General features: G+C 36.0%; 1 long non-coding RNA gene across 6 annotated transcripts in view; it reads right to left on the bottom strand.

The window, feature by feature from the left end:
• Nucleotides 1-14,611, bottom strand: part of LOC111097339 — a 569,600-nt gene that overhangs the window by 168,858 nt on the left and 386,131 nt on the right. The window contains exon 6 of one of the 6 annotated variants that reach the window (XR_005364246.1): nucleotides 9,226-9,334. The exons of 4 other annotated variants lie outside the window; for them this stretch is intronic. This is a non-coding gene — a long non-coding RNA (uncharacterized LOC111097339). The remainder of the gene's footprint in view (nucleotides 1-9,225; nucleotides 9,335-14,611) is intronic. One more of the 6 variants, XR_005364247.1, reaches the window with a different exon arrangement.

Genomic DNA, 14,611 nt, shown 5'->3' with positions numbered 1-14,611 from the left:
TGCAGGGCTGATCTGCCTGAGTCCATTTCTCACTCTGCCTCCAGAATGGCACAATGCCAAACACGCTCTTGGTAATCTTGTGCACTCGACAACTCTCAGTTTTCTCTATCGTTCACCTCTGCAGACCTTTTGAAGTATACTTACTCTGGTTTTGCTCACTGCCATTCTTCAGAATGCATTTGCATGATATTGGGAAAGCAAAAGAATGTTAGATTGGAAAATCAAAATCCTGGCACCGAAGTTTTAAATCTGAACAAGGAAGAAGAGAGCCAGAGTTTGAGGACTCCCCGCCCCCGCCTACCCCTATATCTTCTTTGCCACCAATGTTCATCATTTCTTTTACAGAACTCCAGCTTTTGAGAATTACAATGTAATTTGGCCTTCATGTGTTCCCTGCTCTACACACTCAGGCCCAATGAACTTGATTCTGAACTTGACTGATTTTCTGAACCGGGCTCATGGCGATCCTCAATAACACAGGTTAGTTGAATTAAGGAATGTGGCCCATCTGAGCAGGTATGGTAATTTTCACCAAAGGGAGTGCTTGAAAGGACTTTTTAAAGCCAGTTATATGAGAATTTTAAACCAAGACAATCCATATGAGCTCATGAAAAGGATAGAGGACAGAGATTTACCTTGAGGGAGAAGAGAGAGGTTGATGGGCAAGAGTTTAGAACCTGAGGTGAATTGATGGGGGTTCAGACTTTGTTGGCCTCAGATGGAAGGTGGAACCTAGTAAAACTCAGATACCAGGTTAAAAGTCTAGTCAAACAGGTGGGCCACTTGTTATGGAGAAAAGGTAGAGAGTTGAAGCATAATGCTTGGTTGGGCTCCTAAGGCTCAGACTTATCAGAGAGACATCAATCCTCCAACTGCATCCAACCAGGCTCTCTTTAATCCAGTTCTGGATAAAATGGAGCTACATGTAGCTGAGTGTCATTGCTTCTATGTAGAAGAAGGGAGAGAGAATCAGGAAAGAATCAATATGCAAGATGTGCCCAATCTATAGGTCGGGGGTGGCTGTGACAAAGTGCAGAGACCTGAATATGTGGATGGAAGTGAGGAGTTGGGAGGGTAGGAAAGAATGCTTGGCAAGACAATAATCCTTAGCTGTTTTGCTTTTTTATTAATGCAACATGGACATAAATATCCTATTCCTATAATTATGTAAACTATTAAGTAGCTTCTTCCTTCTTTAATAAAAAGACTATGGCAATTTCTTCAGATTGCTCCCAACTATATGTGCATTTCATAATGATGATTTATTTGAAAGTCTTAAATATGACTGAGTGATCAGAAAATTATGTTCTATCTTCTGTGTTTCCTTTACGTGGTATTTTTGGTGATACAGAGGAAGTGGTTGACATCAACCTAGCTTTATAAACTTTCTAGTCAATCTGGTACACATATTATTCAAGGTCATCTCATAAAAAAATAAATCTTTATGTATACATAAAACATTTAGTCAACTAGTATACTTATTCTTAATATTATTTTATGTGGCTAATGCTCGATAATACATAGACTATTTTTTAAAATGAATCGACTGTATAATCATTTTTGCAGACACTCTTATTGCCTGTGAGCCGGAAGATCGCATTATAAGGTATATTAAAAGTGTGTGATTACTATACCTTATGAAGAATGCAATCCAGAAGCCTTAGACTCTAGATCACCAATGACAAAGAAATGGGATGATATTTTCATAAAACTATAAAGAGTATGAGTTTCCCAAGCCAAGAGCACTCATTTTAACAGTGTTCTTTTCCAACAGATTTCCATTTATTAGTGTATATTTAGTATATTATCCAATACATATGATCTATATATGACTAAGTTTTAAATCACTGTAACTATAAATGCCAACCTATAAAAGGTTTGAGAAATTCCATGACTCCAGAAAAAGGGCAAAGACTAAAAAATTCTAAGTACCTTTGGTTTCATTTAAAAGTTTGTAGGTGAAAAACAACTGATACTCCATTCTGAATATGATAGTGATTACAGTAAATAGCAAATGGAAGACCTTGACTAATTAAAAACAATGATGTTAGTTTGGAGGACATGGCAACGTCTTACTCAGGGCAAGATTTTTAATTCCTTTCTTCCCAGAATATTGTGAAAAGGTCCATGATGGCGTGAGATAGGTAAGCTATAGGCTTATTAGCCTACAGGAACATGAACCCGAAGCCCTGTGAGATCTTTTATGGCCATGTGAGTCTGTGAAATGTTGTAGTTAATTCTCTGCTATCACCTCACACACAGCACTAAATGTATTTGCTGGCTGGCTTCCCTCTTTCTGTCAATGGTGCCACCATTCTTCCAGCCACCCAGGCTTGAAATTTTGGAGTTAGCTTTCATTCTTTTGGCTTCCTACCCCTTAACCCAGTCACTTACCAAAGGCATTCAATTCTTTTATGTCTCTTTCCCATCCAAGCCTATCTTGCTTGTCCCATTGCAAGACTTTAATTCAAACTCCTATTATTTCATGCCTGTTCAATTACAATACTCTTGGAATTGGACCTTTTTTTCCATCCAGCTAGCCCTGTGTGTCACCACTAGATTAATCTTCTTTAAATATTACTTTGATCCTGTAGTTTGTCTTCAGTGGCTCTGCCCTGTGTTCCTCTGTTGCACAAGCTGCTGATCTGCTCAGTGATGAAAGGGGCATGGGATTAATTACATTCGTGAAAAGACTGCCTATGGCCACCTCTCTAGGAAATCCATGGTGCTTCCCAGCATCTTGGGGGCTTGAAGAAGTCTACCGATGGGAAAACCTGATTCACTTAATTTCACATTCCCACTTCTTAAATTTAGCTGTATATAGAAACTTTTTTTCACGTAAAAATCATTAGCATCTCTCAGATTCAATATTTTAAATAACATATTTTGGGAAACATTGATGAGTATCATAATATTCGAGCTCCTTAGCTTGACATATTTCTTCATAATTGTACTCCATTCAGTATAGTCTTTTCTTGCACTCCTCACCCCAACCCTGGACACACCAACACCACATCTCAGTCTATACTCTCTGATCAGACTTATCCCTCCTTCATTAATTTTTACTTGTTAATTTTTTTTAAAAAATCATTTGTTTCCTTCAAGATCTAATTCGATGCCACCTCTCTTAAAAATATTTTGTAATGCTCCAGTTCCAAAGGTTAGCTAGGTCTCCCATAATATATGGGACACAGTAATTATAATAGATATAGAGTAATTTTCAATCCATTCAATTCAGTTTACCAGAAATCTGTTAAGTTCCTTCTAGTCACCAGGCACTGATGCTAGGAAGTAGATGATGGAAGGTGGCCCCACACTAAGTTGCTCAGTAGGGTTTTTAGAGACTTGGAGATATTTCTATAAAAGTGATATGAAAAATACTATGGAAACCTAGTTCATTCTACTTGGAAATCTGGGGTGGTGCTCATGTAAAGCTACAGAAAGATGGCCTCTTAGCCTGCTCTAGTTTAATTAGAACATTAAACAATTATCATCATTAAATAATGAATTCTAGATAGCCTATATCCTCATATTGGATTCAAAATCTGTAACAACTGGCCATGCTTCATAAGACAGAGGCCAGAGAATCACTATTACCTGTTATAAGTTCTCATTCAAGTTGAAAACTATTCACAGTAACTCTTCAATACTTATTCTTCAGACTACAGAAACCCAGTTCCTTATATTTTTTTTCAGAGGTCTGATTTTCTAGTCTTTAATCATCATCCTTCTCCTCTGAACTCCCTCCAAAGCCTCCACGCTCCCCTTGACTTGTCGATCCCACAACTGGTTACTATGCTGTGTAAACAGCAGAGAATGTCATGCACAACCATACAACGTGGTAAGGTTTGATTTAGTTAAGAACTCAACTCACAAACACTTATTCAGAATATCTCAATCCTGTAGTGCAAAACTTGGCTGTGGCTCAGAGTGTTTTAATGGCCTGTTCATACAGCATTACATGAGGGTGATGATTTTTTAAAAATTCTTCTGGGCATAATATCGAGCTACAGAAACTCCCAAATAAGTACATCCACACAGCACCAGATATTTAAGAGCTATTTATGATTTCCACTATTTACCTGTTTAAATAAGTGTGACACATTTAAAATATTTAAGATATATATGTATGTGTGCATATGCATAATACATATATATTATACTAACTATATATTAAATATCCAGTTATATAAAATTAAATAAGGCATGTAATAGGGCTTTTTCACACGATTTAAGTCTTGAGGCTTTTGTGTGCATGTGTGTTCACACATGGTGGCATATTTCTTACTACACGAAGAAGGAAAGTAGACTATTCCCTTAATTATAGATAAGCAACCCCAAATTAATCAAATTTTAATTTATAAATTTGTGGCACAAAAGGCAGAGGGAAAAGACATCTCGCTAACAAAGGAGTAAGAATTACATTGATAACAGATTTCTTAAAAGTAACAATAGAAATGAGAAATCAAGGGATTCTTCATAGTGCTTGAGAAAATAACTATGGAATAAAAATAGTGTACTAAACTAATCCAGCTTTAAAAAACAAGAATAAAATCATAATATGTTCAGGTAAAAAAAAATCAAATATTCCACTAATAGGCTGAATTAAAAAATATATTTCGAGGAGAAGGAAAATATGGAGAAAATGCAAGACATAAAAACAAATAGTAAGAAAAAGTTTTGAACATTTATTAAATCTAGACAAATGCTATCTGGTTTAAAGCAATATTAATGCTGCTACTTAAAATAAAAAGTGATTTTTAAAGAACAGTAATAAAGTACAGGAAATTAAGAGCATATAAATTAGAGGATATCAGGTCTTTATGAGGTCCTTATATTTTAGGGGGGAGGAAAGGGGCTAAAAATAGGGTTTAAGATATTGTTAAGCTTTGTACTTGAGTAACCAAATATGCATGATAAAAGTTCAGGAGGGATCACTAAAACAGTAGTAATATTAAGATTAATTCTAAATCTAGTTTGAAATTTTAACATGTTAAACTTTGGGCTTCATTCAATATTCATGATATAATTTCCAGACTAACCTCTAAAAGGGTAGAAATGGAAGAATTCAAAACCTGGTGAATTTTTTTTAATGTGGAAAAATGAGAAAAATAAACTACAGCAACTCAAAAAAACCACAACCAATCCTGAAGAATGCAAGAAAGGGAAGAAGAAAGAAGACAGGGATAAGTAGAAATTATAAACTTGATCTTAACTTGCTATTTAAAAGACAGAGATAATGAAATTGTATTTTTAAAATCCTAGCTTATAAATATGAATTCAGAATATACCAGCCTTGATCCCTAAACAGCTCATAAAGACTTCTATAGCATAAAGACACACATTTTTTTTTTTAAATCAAGGGAATGTAAAAGATATACCCAGGGTACTATCAACAAAAGGTAGCTGATGTCTGAATATTAGTATCATACAAAGAATGCGTTAAGACAAAAGCATTATCAGGAAAAGATAATTATTATATAGTAAATAATAAACAGTTCAATTCACCAATAAGATAAAAAATTAAACTTGTCTTCATCTACTAATTTAACTCTATCTACAATATATAAATCAAAAATGCATAGAACTGCAAGAAGAAGGCAGCCTGGGTGGCTCAGCAGTTCAGTACCGCCTTCGGCCCAGGGTGTGATCCTGGAGACCCAGGATGGAGTCCCAGGTCGGGCTCCCTGCATGGAGCCTGCTTCTCCCTCTGCCTGTGTCTCTGCCTCTATCTCTCTCTCTGTCTCTCTCATAAATAAAATATTTTAAAAATTTAAAAAATTAAAAAAGAACTGCAAGAAGAGGTGCCTAGATGGCTCAATCGGTTAAGCATCAGATCATGATCTGAGCTGAAATCAAGTAGCCAAACTAGGATGTACATGGGAAGGATTAAATAGTAACTGCCTCACCTGGGAAAGACATAAAAATTAAGTGAGGTAAATAATATAAAGGAAAGTTGCTGACATATGGAAAACAATCTGTGGATAGGACAAAAAATAGTATTCTTTTAACTGTGTTAAAATATGTTATATTTTACCAAATCCTTCACCCCTCCCTCCCTATTGCTTATGAAACCTCTTGGGTTTAGAATCAAGGGTATAGAAGATTAGGGTATTAACTGTAGGGTTGTGTGTTTGGTTTTTCTGGGGGATGATTCTACTAGATTCTGGATAATGCAGACACTCTTCAGCTATCTTTAGTATGAGGCTCTTTGCCAAGGGGAGGGCAGAAAGGAAAAGCAGAAATTGGGAAGTTATTGTCAGGTGAGAAGGTAAATCAAAGCCACCAGATTGTGATACTCAGAATGATCACAAAGAGTCAAATAAATAGGTCATTCTTCTTCTTTTTTTCTTTTAAGATTTTATTTATTTATTAATGAGAGAGACACTTAAAGAGAGGCAGAGACATAGGCAGAGGGAGAAGCAGGCTCCCCGCGGGTTACCCGATGTGGGACTTGACCCCAGGATCCCAGGATCATGACCTAAGCCAAAGGTAGACGCTCAACCACTGAGCCACCCAGGGGCCCCCAAATGGGTCATTCTAATAATAATTTGAGCCATATATTATATTTAGATTGTTCCAGATCTTAGCAGTGGAATCAAAATGAGTATTGAACTCTGATTTTAAATGTGCATTACCTTTTTACTATGTCACATGTATATCACAGAAATGCTTTTTAGTGTCATTTCACATATCTGAGTATTTTCTCTAGGTCCCTCTGCTAATTCCTGGAAACGCTCCATTCAGAGTTGGACTCATAATCAGATTTGGCCAGTCAATACCAAGGCAACTGTCTGTATGTTTTCTTTCCACTGTATCACAGGATGCCAACACACAGCTTAAGAAACAGTCAGGAAAATGAAGCCTGTTTCTTGAGGGCCTGATTAAGCAAGACAAAGTCAATTAACATCTGATTCCTCACAGGTTTCTGCAAGCAAATTGTTGCAATTACCCAAAACCAGTGAGCAAATTGTGAGATAATTAAAAGGGGCAGTCATGGTCCTGCCACTGCTGTCAGAAATTCCGTAAGAAGCTGATTAAGGCACATTTTTAAACATGCGAAGTTTGCTGCAGGAAAGTTTTCCCCTCTAATGACAATGTACATATTAAAATACAACTGCTCTATATTTTATGTAATTTTAAGTACATTTCAAGTGTTATGTGCTTATTTGCATTTTGTATTCTTAACAATTTACTGTTTTCATTTGCATATAAAATAAATGCAACATCTTTACAAAGTGTGTGTAGTATATACACCGTTGTCACAGCCAGGACATTTTACAGCTCTATGGAATAAAAGATAGACTCCACTGTTACTGTTTATGGTCTGTAATAGGCAACATAAAAACAAACTCCACATTAGTTATGTAGACAGCATACTTTTATGAGCCTGTTAAACTTTGTTTTCACAGGCTACTTAGTCATTTCAAACTAGAGCCTAAACAAACTACCCATATATTTACTCTGTTTGTCACCAAGAGTTAAGATTTGATCTCATTATGTAGGTGGTCATTAATGCAGAATTGCAGACATTTCTATATCATGTTTACAGAAGAAGCTACCAAGAACCAAAATGGAATTGCACCAGCAGATAGGAGGTGACAAGATTTCTTTCTTAAAGTGGCATCTTCAATGAGCCTTCAGAGCGGACAGAAATCAGGTTTTCCAGCTGAGATGGTTCAGATAAAGATTTGTAATCCTGCAGTTATAAGGACTTATTAAAAAAAATCCACCCCTATCTCTAAAGGGGAGGGAGTTGTAAATTGTTTGCTCAGTTTTGCATCTTTGCACTTTGAGATAATTCAGTGAAATCTGTTGTCCATTGTTTTTCAAAGGATACACAACTGATATATGCTCTGAAGAGTATGGCCAGAATGATGAATAAAAGGCAAATCGCATGGAAAACATTTTCAAAGTAATATAGGCTTGTTTGGGGTTGACTTCCTGGAAACGATAATGTGCGTACAGCTAAGAAGGAGGTAAGTTAAAGGTGTGGATGTCCAGAAAGTGCTCCAGGCAGAGGGAAGAGTGGTATAGAGACCATAGGTAAGAGTGGGCCAAACACTTAAGAGAAACAAGCAAGAGGCCAAAATGACGAGAGCAAAATAAAGCATTTGAATTTTCTAAAGGAAATTGATGTGACTGAAATATAACTTATGTGGCAATTATTTATTAGGATGATACATCTTTTTATAAGAGCTGCTATTTTATCCACTCAAGAGTTGACAGTTCTTGGAAATTTACTTATATTCATTCATTGACCAAATGCTGAATGCATACCTACTATGAGCTAATAATGTAGGGCATTGGGTTGTATTAATGAAAACAATAGCCCAAGACTCATATTTTAATGTCATTGACCAATGACCATGGCCAATCAGGCTGTATCCCAAATTTAAAATAGATTAATACTAGAAATTCTATTTTTGTAGCACATCTCATGAATACATCAAAAGAGAAATCTCTCCATAGATGTCTAAGATAATGAGTAATTTAAAAACTGACATGTAATAATAAAATAGGAACGATAAAAATCAGTGGGTGACAAAATACTTAAACATAAATGGAAGAATTCCCATTATAGTCAGAAAAGAGCCAGGACAGCCATCATTACACCAATTATTCTAGAAGTTCTAGTTAATGCTGTAAAACTGACAACCAAAAAAGGAAGACTACATGTCGCTCTTTGTAGATGAATTATTCTACCTCATGAAAGCTTATGAGAATGGAGTAATTATTAGAAATCATAATCAAATCTCATAGGAAGCTTTTCTCCCCCCCCCGCAAATACATACAGATATCAATAATTTCCCTATACATGCTAGAAATAGCCAGCTTGAAAATATGACATCCATACACTAAGAACTAGAAGAAGTTATGGGAAATTAAAGCAAGGATTCAAATAAGGTACCTTTAATTGAGACTACTCAATAATATATTCTCTAAAATTAGCTTATAAGTGTTTGGTAGTTACAGTTAAAATCTGATTTGGTATTAACTGGTGAGGTGGTTTTTTAGTTCATCTAAATAATAATAATTTCGGTACAGAGAAGAAAAATGGCGAAATTAGGGGAGGGGTAAAGGACAATAAAACTACAAAAATTAAAATATGTGATATAACCCAAAGAATAGAAAAGCTGGACTAACAGAAAACCCAGAAGTAGACATATATGTGTAGTTCATTGATAATAGTTAAAAAGTCAGATCCATGAAGAACGGAGTCACCCATAAACAGTGCCTTTCTTAGACAGCTTGTACTAGAATATCATTCCCTTGTGCTTTAAGCTCACTGATGGAATCAAACATCATCACTGCTGAGAATTTCACCTTCCTTCTGGGGCCAGCAAGGATAAATTCAAACAATGAGTTATTTCATAGCAAAAAAAAAAAAAATCCCCCCAAGACAACAAAAAAACCAAAAATATAACCCACAAATACATACACACACATATTCACTCACACATACAATGACCAAACTCTCAAATTAGCTTTTTCTGTAAAATTTTGTCATGAAAAGTACTATTTGATTAAGTCAAGAAGGTTGTTTTTTTTTGTTTGTTTTTTCCCGCCTCACTTTCCAAATGCCATGGACTCCTGTAGATTGGCCCTAAGACTTCCATTACCAGAAATGGCTCCTTTATCACAAAAGTACTTAGGATGTCCATATTTGGAATGTGAGATGGATTGCATGGCATTAAATATCAGTTATATTGGTCTGAGGCATCCACAAACCAACGATTGCCATGACGCTAACATTGGTCAACCCTGACTTTTTGGCATTTAATGGACTCTGCCATCAGATCTTCCGCCACCGTGGCTACACAATGCAGGGGACACTGGGTGGATGCCTGAATGATCTTATTTTGGTCTAGAGAAATAAAAAGTTAAAGTGTTTTATCTTACTTGAGTTTAGACTATCTACTCAGTACAAATAAAGAAGCACCCATATACAAGTGTATGCACACACATACACACATGTCCAAAGCTCATGTGTTTGTATCACCTAAATGAAAGTTTTTCCTAACACTTTAGAACATACACATAATGTGGACTATGTAATATTGCATATAATGTAATATGTGCATTATGGGGACTACGTAATAACAGGTACATATGAATGTGTATATATCACACACACATGTACGATAAACACACACACCCAATACATATATATATGATATATATATATAAGATATATATATAAGATATATATATCTATATATATTATATATATAGATATCTTTTAAGAGAATTCCCTGAAGTCTATTTGTTTCACATCAAAGGGCACACATACTATTTAGAGCTTTAAAAACAAATTTTCCCATTCTTCCCTCAGAACGTTTTTGCCACCTGTTCATCAGGTTGGGAGGCTGGAGATTAGAGTAGAGGAAAATGTCCTCTTCTAGGAAAAAATTCCCTTCTCAAGTTAACTCATAAAATAGTTAAGTTGGATGCAGGGATGAGAGTAAAATACAACTATTCAATAGATTTAATTCAATAGATTTAAATTTAATTAAAATTTAATTTTTTAAAATGTCCCTCTAGGGTGGACATTTGTGGTTGAGATCCTGCCTTTGGCTCAGATCATGATCCCAGGGTCATGGGATCGAGTCCTGCATCCGGCTCCCTGCAGGGAGCCTGCTTCTCCCTCTGCCTGTGTCTTTGTGTCTCACATGAATAAATAAAATGCTTAAAAAACAAAAATAAATAAAAAATAAAAATAAATAAAATGTCCCTCTAGAGACATTTTAACTACAGAGGATCTTTTAAGAACCTTCACTATAGAGACTCTTAAGAGACTCTTAACTATGGAGGACAAACTCCGGGTCGCTGGAGGGGAGGGGCTAAATGGGTGATGGACATTAAGGGCACTTGTGATGAGCACTGGGTGTGATATGTAAGTGATGAATCCTAAATTCTACTCCTGAAACCAATACTACACTATATATTAACTAACTTGAATTCAAATAAAAACTTGGAAAAAAAAAACTTTTTCTTAAAGAAAAAAAGAAAATACAATGTTCCTCTAGAATTTACAAGCCCAAACTACATTGAGCTATAATTACAATAATTATCCAACTAACAAAAAGTCACAGTTACCTGGAATAGCTTTGGTTCTCAACTTGCCAGGGTGCTTATGGTAATTTTTCTCAAAAGAATCTTTTCTATATTTAACAAGTTTTAAATAATGACTAGATGTGCACCTAGGAGGGAGACTGGGAGATCATGATTTCAACCCCAGCCTAACAAGATTGTGTCACAGTTTCTATTAACCTTTTGCGTTCAGCACCCAATCATCCTGTGGGAAATGCACAAGGGCAGAGGAATAAGCAGGATGAACTCATTGATCCCTAGGAGCCAAAAGAATATAGGATTTAAAGATTTGTTCACTGATTTTGAACAGAGCTATTAACAAAAGTCTACTCCCACATATAGTCACCCCCCCCTTCCTGAAGGAACTGAATGAATAGGACACTGATTCAATGTGTGGCTGATCCAGAGCAAGGCAGCAGAGGTACCTGTCTGTGATTTTCATTAGTGTTGGGCTGAGTCTGCCTCCATTGGTTGTGGCCAGAGTATCACATTTCCCTTTAATATTTCTAAACCACTTTGGCTCTTTGAATGTTTCACCTTAATGCTCCAGCTATCTCAACAGTACATATAAGCTCGATTAAGGTTATCCGAACATGTAACCTCTCCAGGATTGTACCTCTTGGGTCCTCATCAAATCTGCTTTGTCATAGAGCAGACGGATGAAACGAGCGTGTTACTAAGAAGGAAAGAAATCGGTCCAACTTCTAATAGGCTTATGATTCATCCTTTGACGGCTCACAGGCCTTTCTGGACAACAGCGATTGGCCATCTGGTTTCATTGGGGATGATAAATTCAGCAATAAACATGACTCTTGGTCTTCTGTCCCTCTAAACCCAAGTCACAAATATTGTGAGTCAGATGTCCCCACCCAACAACACAACAGCTCCTTAGCTCAAATGCTCCTTTGACATAGCCCATGCCACCCAACTTCAATTATGCCTGGGCTACATTTCTTTTGGAGGCACTACAGGATTTTTTTTTCTCTAACACACCACACACACACACACACACACACACACACCACACACCACACACACACACACACACACACATTTTTTTTTTTTTTAAGGAGGCAGAGGCATCCAGCCAAATAAACTACGTTAAGCAGTGGGTTCCATTTTAGGTGTTGACAGTGTATAATAAATCCAGGCCTACCTAACATTTACAGGAACGTTATAAAATGAGTGAAATGGCATGAGCTGGTTGCCAGGCCAACCAGACAAACACAATAAACAGGCAGCAGTGACAGGAGTAAGTTACACCATCTCTCCGGTCTGAAATATATCACTTTACATTAGTCTTTGACCACTTTGAAAGCTCTTTGTTTTATATTTTTCAAAATGCTCTTTTACAGCATAGATTACCATTAAATCTTTTCAGATGAGGAAGTTTCTTTTTTTTTTTTCCTGGACTTGCATAGCTCTAGAAAGTGAACATTTATTTTTATTTTAACTCTAATTAAAAAATAAATTCAAGCCTTAAGAACAATGTTAAGGCTCAAATCCTAAAAGTCCCTTCTGGCAGATTAAAAAGAAAAAAATTTTCCCTAGACTAGAAAGAAAATAAACAATAACAGTAGTTAGTACACTTCGTTGGTTTAAAATGTTCTGTTAAAATGGCAGCTTTTTGCAGTTCTATTTAACTCTTTAAAAGTCAGTCTGCATTCTGAAATATTTTCTCTCCTAATGAAGAATTCATTTTATTATAAACATGGAGTTCTAGAACATTTTAGCTGGAAGGATCTTAGAAATCATCAAATTACTCCTTGATTTGGCAGAGTAAAAAAAAGAAATAGATAAATTAGGGTTTTAAAAACTAATCATTAAAGATAATGACATCTGATTTCTGCTATTTATACTCTACAAAAGTATTTACTTTTATTCCTTTAGCCAATATTCACATAAGTGAAATAAGCTCTCCCTCACTTATTTTCAGCTTCGGCTTTGAACAGCAAAGTAAAATAGAATGATTTAAAATTTTCCATACAAAATGAAATAAAACTATGCCTGTAAGACATATGTAGAATACTTTTAAAACTCAGTTTAACTAAATTTGTTTGACCCATAGGAAATATTGCCAGATTATCAACTATCCTGAAAGGCATGTTTGTGGATAGGGTGACCAACTTGTCCCAGTTTGCTTGAGACATTCCACATGTGAGCCTGTGCTTCAGAAAACCCCTCAGGTCTGGGCAGAAAGGTACAATTGGTTACCTATTTGTGCAAGTAATTTATTTATTCTCCTTGTTTTTCAATACAGTTCAATAAGATAAAAACGTATCTGTAAGTTACTCTGAGGAAAATTTCACCCCTACCCCAAAACATGAAAAGTGAGATAAGTTCTGTGCTGGTGGTTAATTTCTTAATAATCAATAGAATCCATATTTCAAATCTATTTCTACAGTTGGAGTAGTAGGTTTAGTACGAGGCACTCAGAATATAGTCAACCTATGCATCATTTCAAGTTTCTAAATTGTAGCTGTATCAGCAGAAAAAAATTCACTGGATGATGGTCTGGAAGAAACTAGCCTAGTTTCCCACTGACTAGTTTATCATTTCTCCACCTGTACTACCAGGACTTGGTTTTAAGGAAAACAACATAAACATTAGGGGAAATCAGAAACAGAGAAAGGACAGCAAGGCTAGAGGGAGCCCTTTGGGAACTTGGTACAGTACATCATAAATCTCCAATGCTCCTTAGAAATAATACCATGTAATGCTTTGAAATCTCCAAAATAGATCGACATTTTAGTATAAATGGTACATTCGTTTTATCAACTGGAGAAAAGGCATTGTTCTTGCTTCGTGTGGGCAGAATTATAAGTCAGCTCTACAGAGATATATCTCTTATGTTTCATTTTTGAATTCTCTATTTCTGTCCTGTAATATGCAGCATGACATCTAACAAAGCTTGAGAAAATTTTCTGATCAAAATGTTTCCACTAAGGAATAAATGTATGTAGATTAACTGTACTAATAGTCCAGGTTCTTCATGCCTTGCTGTTCCTGCACTCTTTGCCACATGACTTTGAAGTTCCATTTTATAAATTGATGGGTCTATTTCCTCATCCTTTGTGATGAATCTGTGATGTACTTTAGTCAACAGAATGCCATAGAGTGAGGATGCACCAGTTCTAAGCCCAGACACAAAGATCATATGCATGTCTATGTTCTCTCTCTTGGCCCTCTACCTCTGCCATGACAACACGTCTGTGCTAGTCTGCTAGAGAATGAGGAACACAGGCCCCTGTGCTATGATTCCTAGCTAATAGCTATCAAACAGCCAGGCCATCGACTGATCCCGTTGGAGACTGAAAACCATCCAGCTGAGCCCAGCCTAAAAGAGTAACTAACTCCTGGACTCAAGATTTTTCAGATGCTTATTGTTGTGAGCTGTTTATTTTAAAGGTGGTTTGTTTTATACTATTACTATGATAATAGATGACCAGTAGAAAGTCAAGAGGCCCTGAATCCCACCCTCATCAAAATACACAGACTCTAAAAAATTACAAAGGAG

This window comes from Canis lupus, chromosome 9, assembly GCF_011100685.1.
Source record: "Canis lupus familiaris isolate Mischka breed German Shepherd chromosome 9, alternate assembly UU_Cfam_GSD_1.0, whole genome shotgun sequence".
In the NCBI taxonomy this organism is placed as follows: domain Eukaryota; kingdom Metazoa; phylum Chordata; class Mammalia; order Carnivora; family Canidae; genus Canis; species Canis lupus.
The sequence above is the reverse complement of the archived record's forward strand: the minus strand, read 5'-3'. Positions and strand labels throughout refer to the sequence as shown.